The sequence below is a fragment of the Malus sylvestris genome, chromosome 4 (genome assembly GCF_916048215.2).
Source record: "Malus sylvestris chromosome 4, drMalSylv7.2, whole genome shotgun sequence".
NCBI lineage: Eukaryota > Viridiplantae > Streptophyta > Magnoliopsida > Rosales > Rosaceae > Malus > Malus sylvestris.
In genome coordinates this window covers 17,918,261-17,944,781 of record NC_062263.1, presented here as the reverse complement: position 1 = coordinate 17,944,781, position 26,521 = coordinate 17,918,261, and the positions used below count along the sequence as shown (strand labels likewise).

The 26,521-nt window shown below is 37.1% G+C and overlaps 1 long non-coding RNA gene across 1 annotated transcript; it reads right to left on the bottom strand.

Annotated features, from left to right (window-relative positions):
• Positions 1-15,154: 15,154 nt before the first annotated feature.
• Positions 15,155-18,815, bottom strand: LOC126618523 (uncharacterized). Its single transcript, XR_007621744.1, has 7 exons — positions 18,711-18,815; positions 16,875-17,145; positions 16,362-16,600; positions 16,051-16,257; positions 15,833-15,931; positions 15,655-15,739; positions 15,155-15,566 (listed from the first exon to the last, which is right to left on the bottom strand). It is a non-coding gene; the product is annotated as an uncharacterized LOC126618523 (long non-coding RNA).
• Positions 18,816-26,521: the final 7,706 nt, after the last annotated feature.

The window sequence follows — 26,521 nt, the reverse complement described above, 5'->3', positions numbered from 1 at the left end:
ACAGTGTCATGTATCATGTATGGGAGAAGATACCACATATTATTACCTTCTTGACCAAGTCCACTAGAAAATGAGGAAGCCATCGTTTCAAATGCTGCTGTTTGTTTGCTGCTTTGATCCTGTGGTGAAAACAAAAGAGCCAAGGGCCTTCTAGATGCATGACTTCACACATTTTGTTTGTACATCCAATTTTACAAGGAATTTGTAGCTCATGTGGTGGTTAATGTTTTAAGTTTGGTTTCCGCCCTCACACATTATTTCAGTTATGAAATATAAACATAAAAGAATCCAAAATTTCAACTTTTAATCATACTGAAGAAAAGAATTTAAAAATATATCTTATTTTCATATTTAATTCAATCATGATTGAATTTACTTCTTTCTTTTCATCTACTTCAACAAATATATTATAACTTATTTTAAGGGATTCTATTATTAACCTTATAGACTACACCACACAAGAGCTAAAGTTGGGTACAATTTGATTAATGGTGAATTGACCACTTGCCTCTTTAAAACTCTTTATAGATACCATTGTTTAGTCCACTCCCCTATTCTCTTAGTGTAGATACTATCATTTGTTCCAAAAAAAAAAAAAAAAAAAAAAAAACTTTTTATAAACCTCTTAACAATTCTTGCTCAAATTTTGAGGACTTTTATTTTTGTATTATTCTTTTGGTTTTTGAGTTTGTGATTTGACTAGTAACACCTAGAGCAACGAATTAAATTTTTTGGATCCACTTCAAATAAATAAGACTGGCTACAATACTTACAAATACTTAGTATTTGATGGTCAAATATGTTATTATAACATATCTGATCGTTAGATGGTGATAGCACTCAAGGGCGTAACCAGGATTTGAAATTTGGTTAGACTGAATTTTAAGCTAACTTTTTGCTTACCTCAATGGAAAACATTGCAGAAAATTTGGTACAATATAAGTTGTTTTATACATTTCCGAAGTTCCAAACCTTAATAACATTTTAAAGAAAACTTGACGGTACATGTGAATTTTGTTAATAAACAAAAAAGATAGACTTAATTAGGGAAACATAGTTAGCCTTACTTTGCAAAATGCATAATAATACATAAACAACAACCAAAACAATAAAATATTTTCCTTTCGATATATATATTTGTATATGTTCATATATTTGTCAATATATATATATTTGTTTCATGCATCGCACAATTAAATTGTTATGTGGAATTTGTGAGTCAAAGTACCAAATTAAATTAGAAGCATATTTAGGGTTTTCCTAAACCCTAAGGGATTTTGAAAAAGAAAAAAAGAAAAAAAGGGAACTTGGACATGGTGCTGCGCACCCATCGCACCACTATGGCATTGTGTAAACAACCAGGTCGTGCGCCTGGTTTGGGTCTCTTTGCCACAGGCTTGCAACCATGCCCACACTAGTGTCCTTAAGCCTTCCTTTTTGCAGGACCTTGTTGTTGCCTCGCCCCGCAGCCGATTCCACCAGCCCAGTTGGCTGGGTCTTTTCCACAGGTTTGCGTTAACCAGCCTATGGGGCTGGGTCTTGTCCCGCGCACATGCAACCTGTAGCCCAGTTTTCCTGGGCTTGCCCATGACCCCTATTTCTTTCGGTCCACACGAAGAACCCAACTACGGCTGGGGTTCCTCCCATTCCCGTAAAGCCTTTAAGCCTATTTTTCTTTGGCCCTGTGGTCTGCAGCCACCACCCAAGCCTTTTTGGGCCATACCTCTTACTCTAGGCACCCAACTTGAGCCCAATTATGTTTTAGGGCATTTTTTTTTCGACCCACATGCTATTATTTTAGCATTCTAAATAAATTAACTCGTATGTTAAACTTATTTAGCTTCTATAATCGACCCCGTATGGCCCTATTTATTAAATTAATTAAAAGTGACTTGTAGTCCATTAATCTGATAATGAATCCAAAATTATTGATCTGAAGATCACTTTTGGACATTAACGATTCAATAATTTATTTTTATACTTTGAACCGTCACATACTTTCATAGTAACGAAGCTCTCACACTTGAGTTCTCGAAGAACCTTAAATCCACTACACTTACTTAGTATATTGCATTCTGTGTTTCTTGTAGGAACCTTTCATTATGAACTAATTGTTCATAAAACTAAATTGAACTTGTAGTTTCAAATTTAGTGACTTTGAAACCCGATGTTTTCATTCAAAACATACCACATGAAACCTGTAGTTTTCATGCATAAATTAAACCACTACATGTTTATAGAACCTGTGTGTTCTACGATATATGTATATGGCTTACCATATGACTAATCACGTTTTCTCCCTCTGTTTTAGGGACATGTCGAACTTGAACAAGCTTAGTTTCTCCGCTCTAGAAGTCTTTGGAAGAAACTATCTGAAGTGGGTTCAAGACGTGAAGCTCCATCTCACTGCAAAGGGTATTAGAGCCACCATCGAGGCACCTATCGCCGACCTGTTGACGAAGCTATGAAGGCTACTGCAATGATCTTCATTCGAAGACACATTCATGATGCACTGCAGATTGAGTATTTCACTGAGGAGGACCCACGTACCATCTGGCTTACTCTGGCCGACCGTTTCGATCACTAGAAAGACATATACTTGCCTGAAGCAAGACAAGACTGGTAGCATATTCGCTTTCAAAACTTCAAGTCCATGAATGTATACAACTTTGAAGTTTGTAGAATCTGTTCTCTGTTGAAATTCTGCAAAGTGGAACTAACCGAATCAGATCTCTTGGACAAGACTTATTCGAGCTTCCATGCCACCAATATTGTCCTGCAGCAACAATATAGGGCACAAAAATTCACCAAGTTTATGGATTTGATCTCCGTTTTACTTCTCGCTGAAAAGCAGAACCAGCTTTTGATGAAGAATCATCAAGCTCGACCCACTGGCTCGATCGCCACGCCTGAAGCTCATGCGACCTATTCTAGCAGCCATAAACGACGAAAGAACCGTCACGGCCGTGGCAATGGGCGGCAAGCCCAACCACGGGCCCAAGGTCAACAGAGTGCCACACCTAAGGGAAGAAATGTGACCCAGCAGCGTCCACTACTCGCCTCTAAGGTCCCAAACTTCAAGAACAAGGGCAAAGCTCCCGTTCAGGCTGCTTCTACAGAACTGGACATGTGCTATCACTGTGGATCAATGGATCATTGGTCACTCGTATGTTGAACTTCCCCTGAGGCTATTGCCAAGTATCATTTTCGTCGCGAGTCTAACTTTGCACATGTGAATCATCCGGAAGATGCAACCACATCGATGGAGATATCGGATTTCTAGGAGGCATCAACACCTATGGACGAATAAAATAGACATGTATTTAAGGCATTTATCCCTAGTGGCTGAACCCACTAGGAGTGGCCGGCTCTACCCCCTATTTTGCTAGGTTTATGGTTTAATTTTGAACAATTTTTCTTAGTATTTGGAATAATTTGTTTGGTTTTAGTTTGTTGAATTATGGATTGTTATTTGAATGGATATTATTTTCTCGAATTGCTTAATTGAATGAATGGACTTATATTTATACATGTGACCAATTCAATCAATTTATTTCTAGGTATGTCTAGTGGGGAAGTTAGTTGTCTGGCAGATAGTGCAACCACGCACACTATCTTGCGTAAACGACACTATTTTACTAACTTCATAACCAAGAAAGCTCATTTGACAACTTTCTCAGGCTCATCCAACTTGATTGAAGGATGCGAAAAGGCACGTATCATGTTGTCTAATGGTACAATTCTAACCATTAAGGAGGCACTCTATTCTCCACGTTCCGGAAGAATGTTGCTGAGTTTTAGAGATATTCGAGAAAATTAATATCATCTTGAAACCACTGAAGATCATGGTTCTGAATTTCTTTGTATCACTTCGTATGAATATGGCCAAAAGCATATTCACGAGAAGTTGGAACGCTTGCCGAGTGGGTTGTACATCACAACCATTCGCGGCATAGAAACCCATAGTGTGGCCGGCCCTATGCCTGAGTTGCCGGACACTTTGTTGCTTTGGCATAATCGTTTGGGACATCCTGGACGTGACATGATGCGCCGTATCCTCAAATCTTCACACGGGCATAAGTTACATCCCTATGTTGGATTCCCACTATGCAAAGCGTGTTCTTTAGGGAAGTTGAATACTCAACCCTCATATGTTGGATTCCCCCTATCTTGGGTTTTACCATAGCAAGGTTTTTGTGAGTTTTTGCAAATGCATACCTCACTTAAATTTGAGACTCGCGATTACCCGTTGTGCCGATGACTTCATCAACTATTCTACCTTTTATGCTGAAGATCTGATGTGATGGTTTGTTGAGTATTTACACACTCAAGGGGGAGTGTTGCAGTCATATTTAGAATATGAATGTGATTGTGTAAATCCTAGGGAATCTAGGAATGTATCTTATATTCCTATTAGGACTAGATTACCTATTAAATGTTGTAATCCTAAAGGGAAAGGTTTTACCTTTCCTACTACTATAAATAAAGGCACAACGGGGTGAATCAAACACACCTCACAATTAAATCAATCTCTCTTCTCTCTAATAGTGGCCGGCCCCCTCTTTCTCTCTAAACCCTAGATCGTTTAATCAAATAGGCCTGCAATAGTATATACATTTTGCTTACAATTATTCTATCATGCACATGATAGTTTGGTTGTCAGATGGAAGCGTATACAACCGTCTAGTACGATTGTGTTAATTTTTAGTTTGATATATGTTGTCACTTGTCACAAAATAGGGAAGGTGGCTAAAATGATGTTTTATTTTTAAAGTATATGGAAGTTGCGATACTGAAATGATTAGATTTGGAAGTATATATGCCGTCAACATTTGTTAGTTATGTAGTAGATATTTGAGCAATTAATCCTCGATACTTCATTTTGACTAATATTTATAAATTATAAGAAATACTTTGAGTAATGGAAAAAGAGAGTGAGAGGCATATGTACGTGCCAAAACCTCATCCCCATTGCTCATTAAACCTTCTCATCTGGTCTCATCTGCCTTTTGCTGATTTGCTCAATGCAGGCAACCTGTGCTCTACCAAATTTCATAAACTCTCTAATTAATCCGAAAACAATCAATTAATGGAGTCAAGTGAAGTGAAAGACCTTGACACAAATATGCAAAGTTAGACAGACGCCACAAATCAAATCTGCAGATCTCTTGACTAAAAAAGGTGACACGCACGCAATGTCTCCGTGGTAGACGATCAAAAGTACGAATATACATGCAAGAAGATGAAATAGAAACTGGTTCAATGATACTAGACCAACGAAAGATTGTGTGCACAAGGCTTTGTTTTTATTTAAGATATGACGTTTTCAAAATATCTTATTTTTCAATTTTATTAAAAAAAGTAGGTATAGGGGACGAGTGAGAATTTTCTAGGTGCATTAATGGTCATTTTCTTTTTGGGAGAGAGTTGGTGTCTTGCACATGACTATTGACGAATAACTAAGCTCGCTTAACCCCTCTCTATTTCATTAAAAAAAAAAAAATCAATCATGTTAAAAAAAGAAGATCAAAGTTGTAGTAAATTGAGTAAAAATTACGATCGTTTTCTCACTATGCCATGTTTTCAAGAAATATAGGACATGATGTTGTGTCCAATTTCCATTTTTGTGATAGATCAATTTTCAGCTAATCAATAATCATGTATTAACCTCTACTCCAAACAAACAAGAAAAAAAATCTCAATAAAATAGATGATGTTGCTTGATCTTCACACCTAAAATGCGCCTTTTATTTCTTCCCAAATTTAGGTGAGATATCCCTGGAAAGCTGGAACCCTAATTTGCTTGGTAAAAACTGTCATCCCCATTATCCTATATGTTATTGGAGCTTGATAGAATAATTTGGTGGAAGCATTGCGCTCCTAATCATCAAATGTATTCAATATATAGATTATTATTATTTTTTTTTTTTGTTGATATCTTCATTACTCCACGTACGTACATTGTCTACCTGTGTGCCTTAAATTTTAAAATTCAGAAATTTAATGAATTATAATTGATAGCTAAAAACCCATTCCCTTCCAGCCATGCATATATGCCTAGCTGTTGTTGAAAATATTGGACCCAACAAAACGCCCAGATCATACAAAACCTAACTTTACAATAGCATGTGGACGTGGTCTTCATTAAATTAATAACCTCAATATTCTGTTTCATTCAAATACGAAACATAGCTTTACATTAGCATGTGGACGTGGTCTTCATTAACTTAACAAAACCCCAATATTCTATTCCATTCAAACTCATATTTATATATTCATATATATAATAAAGATTAATATTAATTCTTCTCTTCTATATTTCAATTTTTAATACTATCTACAGCTCGTTTGAAAGTGTGTTTAAAATGATTCAAAACGCTTTTACGAAAATGTTTTTGGATTCTAAATCATATTAGCCTTAAACGGTGAACCACAACGGTTTTGCCGTCCCAAAAGATGAGAACTCGATATAATGAAGATGGGATGCAATTTGTTTGATAGATCCAATCCAGACCGAGCAATGCATTATACTCGGTCTTGGAGTCGACGATAAAGAATGCGGTCATGTGATTACAACCTGCAACGCTGACCTCTAAAGAAAGTAGGCCTGGCAAACGGGTCGTGTCTGTCGTGTTCGTGTCGTTTTCGTGTAACACCTGTTATCTTAACGGGTCGTGTCGTGTCACACCTGTTATCTTAACGGGTCCTTAACAGGTCGGGTCACTTTACCCAACAGGTAAAGTGACCCGACCCGTTATGACCCGTTAAGACCCGTTAAGAAAAATATATTTTTTTCTTAAATTTGCACATACCACACATTGCCACATAAATATTACTTCAAAACATTAAAACACATTTATCTTTTAAGTACTACATCTACACTCGAAAATAAGAGCTTAATAAAAAAAACATTCATACAGTACTAGTCAAATTTTTAAATTTAATTTAATATATAGATTCACTAACACTTAAAAGTTTATTCATACTTTCATTAAGTATAACATAAGATTTTATGGTATCCACTATTGTAAATATTTTAAATTCAAGATCGAGTTCATTCATTGTATTCATATAGGGTCAAGGAATGTAGCTGTAAAAAATCATCAAAATCGGAGTTAAAATAACAGTTAAATCGTGATTTTTCGTTTTATAACTGTTGAAAAGTTTTGTCCCGTTACATGATCTCTTAATGTTTGTTTTTTTCAATTTTTGGCGTATGTGATCTCAAAGCATATACAAACATGTTTGACGGTTGGATCGTTGAAACTAGTTTCGTAGAATACGTATCCCATAAAAACAATAGATTCACTAATATTTAAGAGTTTATTCATACTTTCATTCAGTATAACATAAGATTTTGTAGTATCCACTATTGTAAATATTTTAAAATGAAGATCGAGTTTATTCATTGTATTCATATAAGGTCAAGGAGTGTAGATGTAAAAAATAATCAAAATCGGAGTTAAAATAACCGTTAAATCGTGATTTTTCATTTTATAACCGTCGAAAAGTTTTGTCCCGTTACTTGATCTCTTAATGTTTGTTTTTTTCAATTTTTGGCGTATGTGATCTCGAAGTATATACAACCATGTTTGACGGTTGGATCGTTGAAACTAGTTTCGTAGAATGCGTATCCCATAAAAATAATAGATTCACTAATACTTAAGAGTTTATTCATACTTTCATTAAGTAAAACATAAGATTTTGTGGTATCCACTATTGTAAATATTTTAAATTGAAGATCGAGTTCATTCATTGTATTCATATAGGGTCAAGGAGTGTAGCTGTAAAAAATCATCAAAATCGGAGTTAAAATAACCGTTAAATCGTGATTTTTCGTTTTATAACCGTTGAAAAGTTTTGTCCCGTTACTTGATCTCTTAATGTTTATTTTTTTCAATTTTTGGCGTATGTGATCTCGGAGTATATACAAACATGTTTGACGGTTGGATCGTTGAAACTAGTTTCGTAGAATGCATATCCCATAAAAACAATAGATTCACTAATACTTAAGAGTTTATTCATACTTTCATTAAGTATAACATAAGATTTTGTGGTATCCACTATTGTAAATATTTTAAAATGAAGATCGAGTTCATTCATTGTATTCGTATAAAGTCAAGGAGTGTAGATGTAAAAAATAATCAAAATCGGAGTTAAAATTACCGTTAAATCGTGATTTTTCATTTTATAACCGTCGAAAAATTTTGTCCCGTTACTTGATCTCTTAATGTTTTTTTCAATTTTTGGCGTATGTGATCTCGAAGTATATATAAACGTGTTTGACGGTTGGATCATTGAAACTAGTTTCGTAGAATACGTATCCTATAAAAACAATAGATTCACTAATACTTAAGAGTTTATTCATACTTTCATTAAGTATAACATAAGATTTTGTGGTATCCACTATTGTAAATATTTTAAATTGAAGATCGAGTTCATTCATTGTATTCATATAGGGTCAAGGAGTGTAGTTGTAAAAAATCATCAAAATCGGAGTTAAAATAACCGTTAAATCGTGATTTTTCGTTTTATAACCGTTGAAAAGTTTTGTCCCGTTACATGATCTCTTAATGTTTATTTTTTTTCAATTTTTGGCGTATGTGATCTCGAAGTATATACAAACATGTTTGACAGTTGGATCGTTGAAACTAGTTTCGTAGAATGCATATCCCATAAAAACAATAGATTCACTAATACTTAAGAGTTTATTCATACTTTAATTAAGTATAACATAAGATTTTGTGGTATCCACTATTGTAAATATTTTAAATTGAAGATCGAGTTCATTCATTGTATTTATATAGGGTCAAGGAGTGTAGCTATAAAAAATAATCAAAATCGGAGTTAAAATAACCGTTAAATCGTGATTTTTCGTTTATAACCATTGAAACGTTTTGTCCCGTTACTTGATCTCTTAATGTTTGTTTTTTTCAATTTTTGATGTATGTGATCTTAAAGTATATACAAACATGTTTGACGGTTGGATCATTGAAACTAGTTTCATAGAATGTTTATCCCATAAAAACAATAGATTCACTAATACTTAAGAGTTTATTTATACTTTCATTAATTATAACATAAGATTTTGTGGTATCCACTAGAGTAAATATTTTAAATTGAAGATCGAGTTCATTCATTGTATTCATATAGGGTCAAGGAGTGTAGCTGTAAAAAATGATCAAAATCGGAGTTAAAATAACCGTTAAATCGTGATTTTTCGTTTATTACCGTCGAAAAGTTTTGTCCCGTTACTTGATCTCTGAATATTTTTTTTTTACAATTTTTAGTGTATACGATCTCTAAACATATACAAACATGTTTGATGGTTGGATCGTTGAAATTAGTTTCGTAGGATGTGTATCTCATCTTTCCCTCTTTTTTTTGTTTCCTTTTCTTATCATTTTCTTTTTTCCCTCCCTTTTTTTTATTTTTTTGAAAACTTTTTCCCTCCCTTTTTCTTCAAAGGGTGGACACCTCACCTCACCTACACTACACGGTACAGTGGTACTGGTACACCCATATTTCCCTCTCTTTTTTGTTACCTTTTCTTATCATTTTCTTTTTTCCCTCCTTTTTTTTTTTTGAAAACTTTTTCCCTCCCTTTTTTCTTTCAAAGGGCGGATGGCAGATGCATATTAATTGTTATAGTTTTTAGGGGTATAAAATTTAATATATATATATATATATAAAATTATTATAGTTAATATTTTGGGGGTATAATTATTATAGTATATATAATTATTATAGTTTTTAGGGGTATAAAATTGTTAAATTAATATATATATAATTATAGTATTTGTTTAGGGTTATAAAATTATTAAATTAATATTCTGCTTATCGTGTATCGTGTTACCCACGTGTATACCCGAACCAACCCGTTATCTTAACAGGTGCTTATCGGGTTACCCAATAACGACCCGATTCGTTATCGTGTCTACCCGAACACCTGTTAATTTCGTGTCGTGTCGTGTCGGGTTATCGGGTCGTGTCAGGAATTGCCAGGCCTAAAAGAAAGTACTCCTTTGGTTTGAGACTTGTCACCGACAAAGCTGCTCATGGTTATTCCTGATGGAATGAGTTCATCATTAGATCGTCGTAGTGCTTTTATGACGGAGACGGGCATGATATTGACCGTAGCCCCATAATCGACGAAGATTTTAGAGATTGGATATCCTTCAATGTGAGCCATGACATACAACGGTTTCAAATGTTGAAGATTATTCGAAGAAGAGCGATGAAATAGTACGGCCAAAGCTGCTTTAAGTTTGTCGGTTTTACTCGCTTGTTCATCTTCTTCGGTGGCGATGAAATCGATTTGTGTTGCTTCCTTGGCAACCACGTCCCCATCCAAGGAATTTGATTGGTGTGGGGTTGGCTGAAATTTAGCAGGTATGACATGGACCATGCTTATTTCCATATTTTCAAGGACTAAATGACCCATCGGGTCTTGGTCATTTTCCTGCGGGTTATGGAGTGTGCTGTCATACTTTGGAGCACCCTCGACCTGATCATCTCTCTCCTTATTAGGTACCTACTATAGTAATATGTCAACTGAACCTGTTCCATTCTGGTTGTTGTCCTCGAGCCTGTTTGTCGCTGGGGTTGGATTCTATCCCTACAGTGCTTTACAGGCTCGTTCCTCATTGGCTATTCGGGCATCCCTCGTGTCTAGGTAGGCATCCAAACACACCACACGATCTTTCTCATCGGCCGAAAGGAGATACGGCTGAGAAGACTTCAAAATGATGTCGTAAATACTAAAGGTCTTCAAAAGAAAAAGAAAGCTTGTCGGTGTCTATATTTGTGTGTGTGTCGACCTCGAAGCCGAGGACCCAAGCTTCACGTATGTGTTGGAACATGGCCTTCATTGATGGATCAGTGATTTTCTGAATGATCTGTTCAACATCAAGGCAAATTAGTGCCAGGTCGAGGGTTTCTTGACACGCCTTGGGTAGGTCGTACAAGTCATTGGCAGAATGTTTCTTGTGAAATTCTCGCATATACCCCAAAGATTTGTAGAGGAATATAGGGTGTAAATTCCGCCGAACTCTTATTAATGGCTCTTGTGAGGTTAATGGGGGAAGTTTGCTTTCGGCTTCTTTTCTGAAATGCTCGAAATGAGCTTTCATCTCCCTGGGCCGAAGGAGGAGTTTGATGCTCTTCTCGGACTCTTCAATGGTGGTTTCAAAGTCGTGAGCAATTACCCTTTTTCCTTGAAGTAATTCGGCCATGACTATCAAGGTTTGTCAGTCATCTTCACTTCCTACTGCTTCTTTCGGCTGCAATTTAGTATTCGAAGTGGCATGTGCTGCCTGTCGTCGAGCCATGCAATTTATCCACCGGCGTCAACATTTATGAGATTTAAATAATGCAGTACACATGCAAGTGGGAGAATTGTAACTATACCAACATTGGTCGTGTGGCTCAGGTGGCTTGAAAGTTCTTTGATTTTTCGATGAACTTGAGCTGCTGGAGTTATGCGAGTAATAATCCTCATTATAAAACGGTGCGTCGAAATCAAGACATCGTTTGGCTGAGGTGGGGTCGTCCGTTCGTATGTAAGGGCCGAGCCTATCGAACACTTTCTGGCACTGGCCTCCGCTGAGTTCCTTTGGAATGTTATCGCAGCCTTGGATGGTTGCCGTGGTGTTGAAGCCTGAGGTGGTCTCTCATTTGGTTCGATTAGGACGACGTGTGCTTTACAACTGTTGCACAAAACCATAGGTCCATCAATTTCTTCAGCACTGGAGTCTAACATAGATTCGACTATGGTCGGCCTGGAAAACTCTGTGTGTGGTTCGTTGGAAATAGATCAATCTTGAGTCGCGGCCAAGAGTTCTGCTTTGGGACATGTTGTATTGGAATGAACTCGGCCTTCCTTTTCCCTTTGCTATTGGGCAAATGAGCATCCACCATGCCAACTGTCGCCAAGGGGAAGGGATTAACGTTGACAGTCATCTGTTTTTCCAGAAATTTGAGCTTGCCTTTATCAATCCAGCTTTGAATAGCATCACGGAACATGACGCAATTGTTTGTGGTGTGCTTATTCGAGTTATAATACTTGCAATATGTTTTTCCTTTCAACTATTCAGCCTTAGGAATGTTGTGTACAACAACAATTGGTCGAAAATTGCATTGGCCTTGGTGATATCAAAGGTGTAAGCTTTTGATGTTTTAACTATCTCTTCAGAGGCCGAGTAGGTTTTGGCATCCTTGGAATTAATTTAAGCCAATGCCTTGTAAACGTACGGTTTACCTATCACTATCTCGGCCGTGTCCACACTGACGTATTGGGAATCCTCCCCTTCAGTCGATGTGTAGCTAACCGTGGGGTTTTTGTAAATCGTTCCCTGGGATGGGGACTTCGAGATATTTTCCTCTCGAAGCAAATAATCATATTGCTTGATGTGCTGGGCCAGTTTGTACATATGTCAGAAATTTACCCCCAAGAATTTCCTTTTGTATTCTACATCCAAACCGTTCATAGCGATCATGATGAATTCAAGTTTAGGAAGAGGTATTTGGCACTAGTTTCTGGCTTATTTGAACCTCGTTAAGTATTCCATTGGCGATTCATTCGACGCCTGGGCCATCCTAGCCAGCGATGAGACTTACATTTCCATCCCCGGCTGATAGACTTGTTCATGGAACTTTTCGAGTAGTTCCTTCCAACTTTGGATAGAATTAGGCGGGAGGTTGATGTACCATGCGAATGCCGAGCTCGTCACTAAGAAGTTGAATAATCGCAGTTTGTGGAAGTCATTATTTATATCTCCACATTGCGCAGTGAACCAGGCCACGTGTTCTAACGAGGACAGGGATGACTCCCCAGCGAAAAGGCTGAAGTAAGGGATCTTAAAGCCTTTGGGATATTCGAACTTTTCCACATAAACTGGATATGGATGGATCAATTTCAGGAATTGGACCCCTTTTTCAAGGCCGAATCGATCATCCTTTGGACTTCGGTCATATTGATGGATGTTGTTTCCATTTTCTGGTCGGATTTGTCTGTCCTGCTGCGTGAGCCTCATCTTTTTTCCAAGTCAATTGTTTTAAGCCGAATAGATCATGTTTCGGCCTGTAGCAAATTACTCTTGGCTGGAAGTTGTCGGATTGATTAACAGGCCCACCTTCGAAAACTCTGCTAACCAGTAGTTTGAGCAATCTGGTATGTGTATCACCATTATTTTGTATCACCTCAAGAAAATTGTTCATTTTTTTGCTAACTGTTTGTTCAACCTGCCAAGATTGCTCGTCAAGTCGTCTTCAAAGAAATGACCTAGTTGGGGGATCAGAGCCTTCACCACCATCTTCATCGCAGTCCTCCACTATCCTTTAATGGAGACACCTATGGTTTTGTTGGGAATTTCTGTGTTGCGAGGCTGGGTACCGAGATAAACTTCATTTTCTCGGTGTGTTGCACTTACAGCCTTCGGCGTCACAGCGATAAGAAGGTTTTGTGCACATGACAAATTTTGTCCTAGGCTCTGAACTGGTACGTCAGTCGTTGACTTTCCCATGATTGTTTTCTTTTTAACCGATTGTGTTTCAACGGGCATGAACTTCGTAGTTTTAGCACTTGGTCCCACTGGGCTTGCCACAATGTTGACCCTAAAATCTACCAAGCCTACGTGGCGCTCAGGCTAAGTAACTAATGAGCTAACTACGTCTTTCAGTTATGTGTGGAGCGTGCCAACTCGTCGACCGAGCTCGACTAAGGAGTATAATGTGTTGCGTGGCGTTGGGTATGCTGCTGACTTCTTAATCTTGCGATTGTGGCCAAGGAAGGAACACTTCTCGGCCTTCATGTTCTAGGCTGCTAGTTCTGTGAAGTTTACAAATCATCGGCATCAGATTCGGTCATAGTGATTATATTCGTAAAAGTATAAGCACGCCGAATCGACACCAAACTATATGGGCACATGTACTTAAAGCAAATGTGCGTCTTAATCGTAAATGTAGTTCGACCGTCAGAATGCTGAACTCTAAATCTCACTTATGAGTATCCAATCATAAAACAACTTGGCGTTCAATATGCCGAGCCCAGTAATCCGTAACACCTCACTTGGCCGAGAAGGCTAATAAGATGACCTCTGCCAATAAGGATTCAAAAATCCTTCTCGACCGAGACTTGGATAGATAATCAGTCGGCCTTGACGCAATGCTGTTTATCCAAATTGAAGGTGCTCCGCGGTCAGCTAATTCTACAACAACAGTGTTGTTTATCCAAACTAAAAGTGTTTGCCAGTTGCCTTCATAGTGCTGCTTATCCAAATTGAAGGGGCTTTGAATGATGCACCCTTTCTTTATTTATAGCAGCCAACCTTATCATGGCCAAACCAGAACTATACCCGTATTAGGATTCTTTATCCTAATCTAACCACGCCTTGGCCAATCCCACCTCCATTAGGACTTTGAACCAAACTCTTTATCCGGCCGCATTCGCTTCTCAAATCTCAGCATCCTCATTCCATTAAGACTCCTTATCATACTAGAACTCGACGCATTCACTATTATCCAGTCTAAACGTTCTTGCAATAAGACTTGACCGACCTGACTGGGCGGCTTATGACCACTGGACAACCCATAGTATTTTTGGAAAAGCTTTGGACCAAACATAAACCTTCACTCGGCCCAATAATATTATTTTGGGTCCAAACAGTCGTGCATCTAAACAATCACGCGACGCTTTACTACTCGTTGCGCTAAAGTTATACGAACAAAGGCTTTCGTTGTACGATATAAAAGGTACAAGTGCGCTTTGTGGCGAGAAATTTTTAGGGACGTTATTAATTTGTCTCGAAAAAATTTGCGCAATGAAAAATGTAAGACGCTCGTGGTAATGCGCGACGAAGTAGGTAAGACGCGTGTAATTTTCCGTGACGACCGTCGTGCAAGTGTAATTTTTAATAAAAAAAATAGAATAAAAGGAAAAAAAAAATTCATACTAATGACAAAAAAAAAACAAATTAATGAATAAAAAACAATTTTTATTTATAATAGAAATAAAAATATACATACAAATATAAAGTTTAAAAAGAAAGCATGAGCAAAACTATAAAAAAATAAAAAAAATAAAAAAACGAAAAAATCTATAGGCAAGTCGTTCAGAGGTGCTTGGTAATCTTGCTGCTGGTAAGGGGTGGGGTTGGGGACGGGGTCGGAGGTCAAAGGGCTTGATTGATGTGCATGCTCAGTGTGGAAGGGCACTGAGGACAATGGTGCAGAAAAACTGGGGAGACGTATTCCGGAGGAATTGAGGGTTTGTACAAGCATTGACATTTGAGACTTGTATGATGCTAGCTCACTCCTCAGGCTAGTGACTTCCTGCGTCAAAGCCATAACCTGCCCCTTTGACTACGAGGATGACGAGGCTCCACTCTCCTGCCGCCTAGCATTTCCCATCCCTCGACAATATGTCCTTAGCCATCGACCGAAAGTCTGGTCCAATGTCTCTGTCAGGATATGTAACCCTGCATCCTTACGGGATCCATAAACTCGATCAGAGTGTCCGAGGGAACCTGGGAGATGGACTCCTGAAGCACCGACTGACTCTTTTCCACCTTAGTCGCATGTGAAAAAAAAACATGGATTATTAATAAAAAGCAATTTGAAATAATTAGTATAAATGTTTAATGCATAAGAAATTACTTAAATGAAAGGACTCGGTCAACTCATCCCTAAGCCGAACATAAATGTCAGCAAACATGTCGATCCCCAGAAATTTTGGACACCCCTAAAATCGAAAAAGATAAGGAAAATGTTAGTACGAAAAAAAATAAATTATTAGTGACATTTTAAAAATGGAAATGAAAGCTGTAATATATACCTTCCGCCGTGCCTCCATCTTATAGGAGAAGGGCCTCGAACCCTAATGGTGGAGAAGAGTCTTCTTCTTCCGATTGATCTTGTTCGCCTTCGTCTTCTTCTGTTATACAAAAAATAAACGTATTAGTTGTAATACTTAGAGAAAATTAAAAAGATAATAATAAACCTTAGTAAAAATTAAAAAAAGTAAAATGAAAGAAGTCATAATTAAAAACGCACCACATAGCCTGCCTCCTGAAACTGATGTCAGAGCCAAACCCAACTATCTTGTCGGTCCTTGAACTCCTTCAGGCAACCCTCCTTGAGAGTGACCTGCGGATCATCAAACTGTTGGAAATATTGGTGCAGGTCACTCTTCCACTGCTTCTCGCTTTCAGAGAAAAGCCGATTGAGGTACGCCAACATGTCCTCCAAATTGTAGTTTGTCTGCAATGTAACAAATATTATGAAAGTATTAGTAATAAAAGACAGTAATAAATATAAATTTATAAATTTTACATGAAAAGTATTAAAAAGGTGACACTACTTACAGACAATTAATTGCGCACCGTGTTCTTCGTCTCCTCCGGCATCACCTTCCAAGACTTCCACCGCATAGGGCAAAAGGTCCGCACGACATGCCCAATATCGTGGGCCAATGCACTATCATGCTCTGCCATTGGTGCTGCCCGATGTCGCTCATTGTATGTGATTGGGATACGACTGTTGGTCACCCAGGTTACCTTCGCCGTCTTCAATTACCGACAAGGTCCCTAGGTGTCTTTCTTCGCTGCAAAGAAATGAAAAAAAAAATCATTAACCCCAAACTAATAAAAAATCCTACTAAAATTTTGGCATAACCTCCCCTATAATTAAAACATTTCCCAAAACCTTGAAATAACTTAAACAATATACATATCCAACACAATGATCATAATAGTTTAATAAAAGGTTCGGAACGATGACAACTTTTTAATCCTTACATGATATAACTTAACAAATTGAACCTAAAATAACAAAACTCAGTTAACATGGGAATGAGGGAGTGAATTAGGATTGTATACCTGACCGTGTACTCAATCCATCGGTTGTGGATCCTGATGGCGACATCTGGTCTGGAGTGCGGGGGCGTCGGTGAGTAAGTCGGGCGCTAGCAAGTAGCGCCACCGAAGAAGTCGATGATCCCTGCACATGTGGGACTAGAGGACCAACTGGGTCAATCGGATTGACCGGCCTATGGTCCATCCCTGCCAGAGCAGTGGCGACAGTAGTAGGTGTAGTCGTCGGACTAGGTGTAGAAGTCATCGCCCTCCGGGTTTTAATGAGTTGTGACATCTACAAAATTGGAAATAAATTTGTTTTGAACACCAAGAGTATTTGCAAAATTGAAACTTAAAACTTAAACAAGCTAGCAAAAAACTTTCAAACAGATTTTAGACAAGCGTCTTGCATGTTTTTCAACTTTTTTTTTTATTTCTTAAATAAAGCAAAAATTTTAAAATGAGGACATATATAGAATGTAAGAGCATTTGCCTAAGAGTTTAGAGCATTTTTGCATTGAAATTTTTAAAATGAGGATCATTTTTGTATGAATATTATGTTGGTAGTCCTAAGGCAGGTCAGAGGTTCTCCAGCTGGGTTTCTGGCTAACAAACTAGTTGAGCGACAAGATCTAAAGCTGGAAGATCCAAGATACCGATTTTAGAGAGTGGAGTACGATGTATAGTTTCAAACCTTCCTCCCTCTCCTTAATGATAATATTTCCTAAATTTGTCCTATATATGTCCTAAATTTGTTTTGAACACCAAGAGTATTTGCAAACTTAAAACTTAAAACTTAAACAAGCTAGCAAAAAACTTTCAAACAGATTTTTGACAAGCGTCTTGCATGTTTTTCAACTTTTTTTTTATTTCTTAAATAAAGCAAAAATTTTAAATGGTTATCAAACGAGTCTCAACACTCCACCCAATTGGTATAATAACAAAGTTATTTATTAATTCACATAGTTATTTTGTAGTCTATTCTAGCTAGTCCATATTAACACTATGCTTATAGAGCTAGCACATGATAATAATGCAATCATATCCTCAGAAACTTTTTTACATCAATCTCTACAAGTTATCTGATAAACTCCAACAAAACATAGTACAAAGAATAGGAAAATACCCGAATGCATCTATTTATTTATAATGCAACATATTGAAGTAAAACCTTGGCTGAAAGAGTATAAACAAAACAACACGTCAATGCACTTGTACCAAACAGAAAGATTAACATCAATATTGTTTGAATGCGAGGGAGGATCACAATAGACTGATTTAAAAAAAAAAAAAAAAAAAACTAAAAAGTGAAAGAAAAAGTTTGATCGATGAAAAAGTTTGATCAGAATTATATACACATGGTAGGATCTCTATCAAATTATCGGTGTTCATGTCTTGGATTTGTATTTTTATATATTACAGGATGACTTGCCATGTCAATGCATTTGTTTTTGAGGTACATATATCAATTTACTCCCCTTTTTTCAATCAAGAGTGAGACAAGGCCCTAATTCTAACCCTTTACTTGAAATTATAAAACCCCTAATTTAAGAATCCTAATCTAACCCCCAATGAAGCACCCTATATCTAACCCCCAATTTAAGAAAACATAATCTAACCTCACTGCCCAAAATCATTCACCTAATTTAAGACCTAAATCTAACCCCAATTAAGAACCCTAAAAACTCTAATTTAAGAACCTAAATGTAACCCCCAATTTACGAACCCTAAATCTAACCCGACTGGCCTAATTCTAACCCCAAATTTGAAAAATAAAAAAATAAAAAATAAAAAAAATAAAAACCCTAAATAACATGGTCAATAAAGAAAATTGAAAATAAAAACTGAAGAGGAAATTACCTATTGGAGACGAAGACGTTACGGCCGAAGAGAGGGACGGAGAGACATGGTGAGTGAAGGAGAGACAGATGGAGATACAGAGGAAGGAGAGAGTGGGTATCGCGTGGGGAAAAAAGGAAGAAGAGGGAAGTGAGGGGAGGAAGGAGATTCACGGGGTTAAAAATATAGAATCTTGTGCGACGGAGGCTTTGTCTCGCAAGGCTAAACAATAGTCGCGCAAGTTTTTTAAAATTTCCACGAAAAAAAAAGCTCCTTAATTGAATTTTCAAACACTTGCACGACAAAATATATGTATTTGTCGTGCAAGTATCTGAAAATTCAATAATCCTGCGTAAAATTAAAACGCTTGCGCGACCAAAATTTGTTATGCGTCGCGCAATTATGTTTTAAAATAGTTTATTTTTTATTTTGTTTACAATTTATTATAAAATACAAATAAAACAAATGTATTTACAAAGTAATTCACATATAAAATGGGAATCATTCATACCATTTTTTCCTTCACTCTATATAACGCATTAACCATTGCCTTAATCTTCATCTAAACTATAATAACTTTCACTTTCGTCGCTATCATCATTTTCAGTGTCTCATTCCTCATTATCGATAGGTACGTCACCATCGTCGTTTGTGCGCATTGGACCATCATATCATGGAAGATTACTGAGGTCAGTTGTGATCGACTGAATTGGTATTTCAATTGAAGATACTCTTTCTATCTGAAATGGTTCTTGGATAAAATTAGTATCTCGGAGTGTTTCCGCACCACTCTCCATTGAATATTCAAGACGTTGGTCAGCAACATTATCGATGTCGTTGTCAGTATGGTCTTGTTCTAGTATAGCATACACGTTCCTATGATCCATCTTCTGAACTACTTTCCAACCCCTCCCGGCTTTAGGGTCATCTAGATCTCTTTTCACTGATAGTAATCCATGATCTCTTTTCACACTTCCATGCCTATTTGGGTTTGTATCAAACCATCGACACTTAAATAGGATCACTTGGCACCAGTCTTTGTAAAGCAATTGCACGAAACTTATTAGTTTGCCATAGAATTCAATGTCTGTACTTCGTCTTCCTCGGGGACATGAACACTGCTGTTTTGCGTACACAACTTGTTATCTTGTGCACCCACTAAGAACTTGACGCCGTTGACATGGTAACCCAAGTACAATTTAACTCGAATCGGTCTGAACGCCAAGTTATATAACTCTTCACTGTACGCAAGGGAATTTGATGCATTCAATTGATTCACCTAATATTAGAGAACCATTTAAATTTTTTACTTTGAGCAAATTAATTGGTACAATATATATGTCCAATACAAAACACTTCAAACTTACATATTCAAGAAACCACTGCTGAAACAATTCACGGTGTTTCTTGGCATACAAATGTGAAGGATGTGCCTACTTCATCATATTTTCATGCTCGTCTAGGTATGACAGTGTCTTGTCACAATTGTTGAGTACAAACCAATGTGCTACCTCCGTGTCCTTCTTGGACAATGACTCGCCATAAATCGGATCTCCGAATGGTCGAGTGTTTTGGTAAAAACTGAAAGTTTCTCCTTTCTCACACCCCCTTCATTATTGCAAGGAGGACGATTAAAAGTTGTCTCAACATCCTTTAAATACATTCCACAAAATGTAAGCACCTCATATGCCACCCAAGCTTGTATAATGGATCATTCGGGCTTCGCTTTGTTTCGTACACTTTTCTTCAAGTCTCCAAGAAGCCTGCCAAAATAAAATGATACAATACACATATTACTAATTTTAATATATTTAATATTGATTAATAAAAAGATGAGGAATATATACCTTTCTATTGGATACATCCATCGAAAGTTGACTGGTTCAGTAAGCAAAGCCTCATCTAGTAAGTGAACCATCACGTGTATCATACTTGTGAAGAAAGCTGGAGGAAATATCATCTCAAACTTGCATAGAACTCACACAATGTCATGGCGCAACTAATTAACATTCGTTTTTCACGACGTTCTTGACGTCAATTGCGAAAAAAAAACCTGGACAACAACATGATTGGTTTCACTACATCGGCTAGCAAAAGATGTCGAATACTCACACGAAGTAGGCGTTACAGAACCACATGGCAGTCATGACTCTTTAGGCCAGCTAATTTACCCCCGTCAACATTCACGTAACACGCGATATTTGAAGCATACCCATCGGAAAACTTTACAGACGATAAAAACTTTAAAAATTCTTTCTTGTGATTTAGTTTCATTGAAAAAAATGCAAGATCCCTTCTGGTTTTATCATTATCCCTATTCAATCATAAACCCCATCGTATTCCCATTCATTCCAAATCAAAACAAGCTTTGATCGTGTCATTTGTCTTGCCCTCAATATCTAGAATTGTGCTGACCAATGTGTCAAATACAATTTTCTCAACATGCTTATCGTACTGACCAATACGGGTTGTGAATATTGCCCTAAATATCTAGAATTTTCTTGCCCTCGAGGTTGTGTCTCAATTTTAGTTTGGACCAATATGGGAGCTCAAAAAACATAGACTTGTGCGTCCAATTCATATGTGGTCTAGTCCTACTGACATTGGTCCCGAAAGAAGAAAAATCCAAACGGTTAAGCTGTTCCAAAATTTGATCATCGAGCCATTCTCTGGGTCTGATGCGATGCTCTTTCTCCTTGTCAAACTATTTATCCTTCTTTCGCCACTCATGGTCCCAAGGCAACCATCTTCAATGACCAAGGTAACAAACTTTTCCGGTGTGCCAACTAGATGTTACGTCTTCCTTGCATACAGGGCATGCCATATAACCCTAGTGCTCCACCTGGAAACCATTGCATATGCGGGAAAATTGTTCACAATCCACATTACTGCAGCCCGCAAAGTGAACATCTTGCCAACATACTTATCGTATGTGCACACACCATGTGTCCATAAATCTTTTAGCTCATCCACCAACGACCGTAAGTATACATCGATTGACTTACCAGGATCCTTAGTTATCAATAGAGTCATTATCATGTATTCTTTTTTCATACATTTCCATGGCGGCAAATTATACGAAAATACGAAAATCGGCCAAGTACTGTGGTGTTGGTTTAAAACCCCAAATAGATTAAATCCGTCAGTGGCAAGTCCCAATCTAACGTTATGAGAATCAGCAGCAAAATCAGGGAACATTTGATCGAACTTTTTCCATGCCTCTCCATCTGTAGGATGCCTCAAGACATCGTCATCATCCCACTTTTCCTTATGCCATCTCATATCCGTGGTAGTGTGCGTTAACATATACAACCGTTGCAACCTAAGTTTCAAAAGTAAATAACACATGACTTTTTGTACGATCTTCATTGATCTATTATGATATGTCATTTTGAACCTCGACTCATTACATACAGGATATTTATCCAACATTTTATTCTCCTTACATAAAAATAAACAATTGTTTTTGCAAGCATGAATTTTTTCATAACCCAATCCGAGACCATTCAACACCTTTTGAACGTTTCTACGGTTCATCAAACAATTGTTCTTTGGCAGCATTCTCTTGAAAACCCCTAAAAAATAATCAAAACACTAGTTCGACATACGATACTTTATTTTCCCATGCATCAGTTCCACAATAGCTGTGAGAACGGAAAATCCATCACACCTTGGGTATAACTCTTGATTGGCATTTTTTTAATAATTTTTCATGTTCTTCAAATTCTCCCATATCCATTGGTGTTGGCACGTCATCTTCCACTTCATGATTGGTATTTGTCGACGCAAATGGAAAAACATCATTTAAGATTTCCATGACTTGTTCATTAGGGTCCATATAATTAGGTTCAACATTGGCCACTGTTGTCACGTTTGAAGACGAAGCATTATGTAATTATTCCCTGTGATGGTTCCAAATATTATAAGTCTATACCATTCCATTCCTTACTAAATGAAATCGAACATTTTCATAAGTTTCCATGAACGTGTTGTTACACCTCCTACAAGGACATCAGATTCTAGTTGCACCCGGGTTGTCTATACTTGCAAAGTTAATAAAATCCTCGATTCAGTTCAAGTATTCGTTCGCGCATTTGTTCGGGTTATGCATCCACGTTATGTCCATGATTCCTGCAACCATAATAACAGTACAACAATCACAACAACATGGACAAATTTATGTCCTATCCCATTCAGGAATGCAAAATTATGGCACGTAATTTATGGCTACTTAAGATTAGATTTTGACGAGGACATATTTCGACAGCATCTCTGTACAGTTCTTCAAGTGCACAACATAGATATGATAATACCTACGTGCCACCTAAAGAACGTACAGAGATGCCACCGAAATTCCCACGACCAAAACCTAATCCTTTAACCGTAAACTACGCGGCATAACTTTGCATTCGCAAACTGTCCAAATAATGGGACAATTCAAGAATCCATTGGACCGCAGTCATGCTTTTGCATCAATGCGCAACATCAAACTAATCCTCAAACGGGAAACTAAGTTTTACTAAAAAAACCAAGTACGAAGTTAATTTCAATTAACTCCGTACATCACAACACATATTTGTACATTAAAAAAACAACATATTTTCAATATACTTTAACTATTTCATATTTTTTTTTAAATAAAATGAAGAAAATACCTTCCAAATCGTTATCCACCGAGTGCTAGTCACACACAATAATCCTATACACAACAAATTTTACCGTCTTAATATGAATTCACATTGAAAATTTTAAATGGAAATAACAAAAACCCTTACCAAACACAACGAAATACCTTGATGAACCTAGCGATTTAGATGAATGAAGTTTTAAAGGAAGAAATTGAAAGAAAATGGGACGAACGGATCTTGAATTAAAGAAAACCAGAACAATAATTTGCAGGGGAGAAAACTACAATTTTCTCAGTTTTCTCCTTCTGCAACTTATAACGTCAGGTTATAAAGATCAATTTTGGGATGAACACTTTGCGCAACGAATATATAATTCGTCGCACAAGTATTTTTCCCCGTTTTATTTATATCTTTAATAATGTAATTCATTTGAGAAACAAATACAAGATTCGTCGCGCAAAGCATTATTTATTTATTTTTTTCTGTTTTTTCCGTTTGATTTCTTATTGATGTAAAAAAAAATTTATCCAATTAAAATTATCAAACCAACTTATATACTACCAAAATATTTATTAAAACTAATTTATTAACTCCATGCATGTCATAGAAATTTTTAAAATAAGCTCCAACATAAAGTTCAAATACATAACGTTTAAATAAATTTTATTTCATAAAAAAAAATTCAAATTTGGTCAATCTTCCTCTGTGTCATCAGCATGTGCATCGACAACGGCATTATCAACTTGTGCACGATCTGCAGCCCGTTGTACATCGAACTTCCACTCCGAAAACTTCTTCTTCATTAGCTCATCCACATACTTCCGCTGCTTCTCATCAGTTTCATCAACATCCCAAACAACCTGTAATGGCAAGAAAATTAAATTAAATATGGCAAACAAATTATTTTTAAACAAAAACAATTACAAATTCTATAATATAAACTTATCGATAATTGCTGCACCATCAAGTTCTTCACGTCCACGGGCACCATTTTCCAAGTGTTAAATTCGATAGAACACTTCTCCCGCACCAATCTCCTTATATCATAATTAAGTTCGGCGTACGCTTCAACCGAACTTTTGTGAACAAACGAGGACAAGCGCTTACATCGGTATTTCTCTAATGTCACCAGAGCTTTCTTCATTTTTTTTCCTACCACAAATATTAAAAACGTAATATCCTATTAAAACAACAATTTCAACCATATCAATTGTAAAACAATTAAGTCAAAAATAATTTATTTTTACCTTTCCCTTTACGAGAGCCTTCTCCATCCAAACCTTCCGTTGACTCTGAAACTGAATCGGCCATCGTTTGAAATAAAACCTTTGCAAAATATAATTCTGAAACCGTGTTTATATAAAACTGCACACACTTTCCATGATCAATGGTTCATCGCGCAAGGTTCTCATAACTGCCTGCTATAAATGTTAGCATTTAATGCTTGCCTGAGCAGTCAGACTATATCTTCAGAACACTTTGCGTGACGAAATCTTTGTCGAGCAAAGTCTAGTTTTCGTCGCGCAAGATTCTCGCGACAACTCGTGCCAAATTAATCTCCCGTGCATTTTTCTTGTTGATTTTCCGTGACGACAAGGCCTTTTTGTCACGTAAAGTTGTCTTGCGCGATGAACATTTTGGGCACGCAATTTTATTTTCTTTCCTCTCTGTTTTGCACGACTACATTTTGTGTTTGTCATGCAAGGTGCTCTTGTGCGACGAAATTTGTTTCAACATGCAAGCTGTTTTTTCTACTAGTTCTTTGTAGGTTGAATCTACCTCTATCTATTTAAAACCATAGTGGCATCAACCTCATCAATCTGTTTTGGTAGTTGCATAGCCTTATAGCCTTAGATCGAATGGCTGACCGCCTTTGGGTGGCCAGATTTGGATGTTGTGTCGACCTAGGCAACAAGAACTGGTGTTTGCGCCGCCTTGGGTGACAATATATTTCCTCTCCATCATCTTAGGTGTTCTAACATGGTGGCCCTGTGGCCTTGTTTCACTGATGTGATGGCTGACCACCTTGGTGACTGATATTCATGGCTGCGCTTTATGAGCATTGGGATTTAGTGCTTACACCATCTTTGGTGACCAACTATTTTGGTTTTGCAGTCTTAGGCGTGTCAGATATGGCGTTTTCACCGTGTTGAGCTTTATATTTGGTTGGGCAATGAGGTTGCATGTAGTCGTGGGTTGATGTACTGATTGGTGGGTCCTTAGTTTCATCGTCTTGTGGTCACGCTACAGCGATAATTGGATATGGCCTTCGCCTTGAGCAATGAGTTATGTGGTTTGCTCTACTAATGAGGATTTATGTGGTCTTGTTGCGCTCCTGGTCAATAACATTATGTCCTCGACATTCGGTGATGTAGTTGTCGATACACATTTCTTGCGTCTATCATTTTGTAACATATTAGTATGGGCGACATTTATAGTTTTCATACATATGGTATTAGAGTTTACAATAGTTGTCTATTTGAGCAAATTCATTTCAAATCATTTTCTTGGTCACTGGAGCAATGTACTCAATTGACACCTTTGTATTTTCTTTGAATGATCCAAAAAACATCAATATATCCTTCTTTTCTTTTCTTTTTTTTAAAAAATTAAATTATTTTGATGACCCTTCCAGTTTTGTTCAGGATACTTTTTGTTTTTTTTTTTTTTTATAAATTTGTATTTTTTTTCTAATGTTCTAATAAAACAACTACCGTTTTATTTCAGAAAAAGTAAAGCATATGTGGTAGTACTCTACCTACTAACATTAATGTTCCAACCTAACAGATCAATATCAGTACCTCGCAACTTACTGCTGTATGGGATGGTGACGGTGACACACCCCGACCCGGAATGTCCACTAGGACTTCGAATCGAGCTATGTTGGCCGACACCTGGAAGGTGACAAAGCCATAAAGTGTGATGATGTGGAAAAATGTGAATAAATTTAAACCTAAAAGTGCCTAAATACCAGAGTGCACTGGTGAGCAGGAATGAACCCACTTCACACGTAACGTAAGAGCATAAGCAAGTACAGAAGAGTGAATTAAGAATCGTACCCTTCAAATAATCTCCAATACTAAGAATCGCCACGAATCTTCAACGATAAGAAAGCTCAGCTAATAAAACCTGGAGGCTGAAGACAAGACAAGGGTGAGTGGCCCTGGAAAATTTTTTTAATAGAAACCATATGAAACATTATAA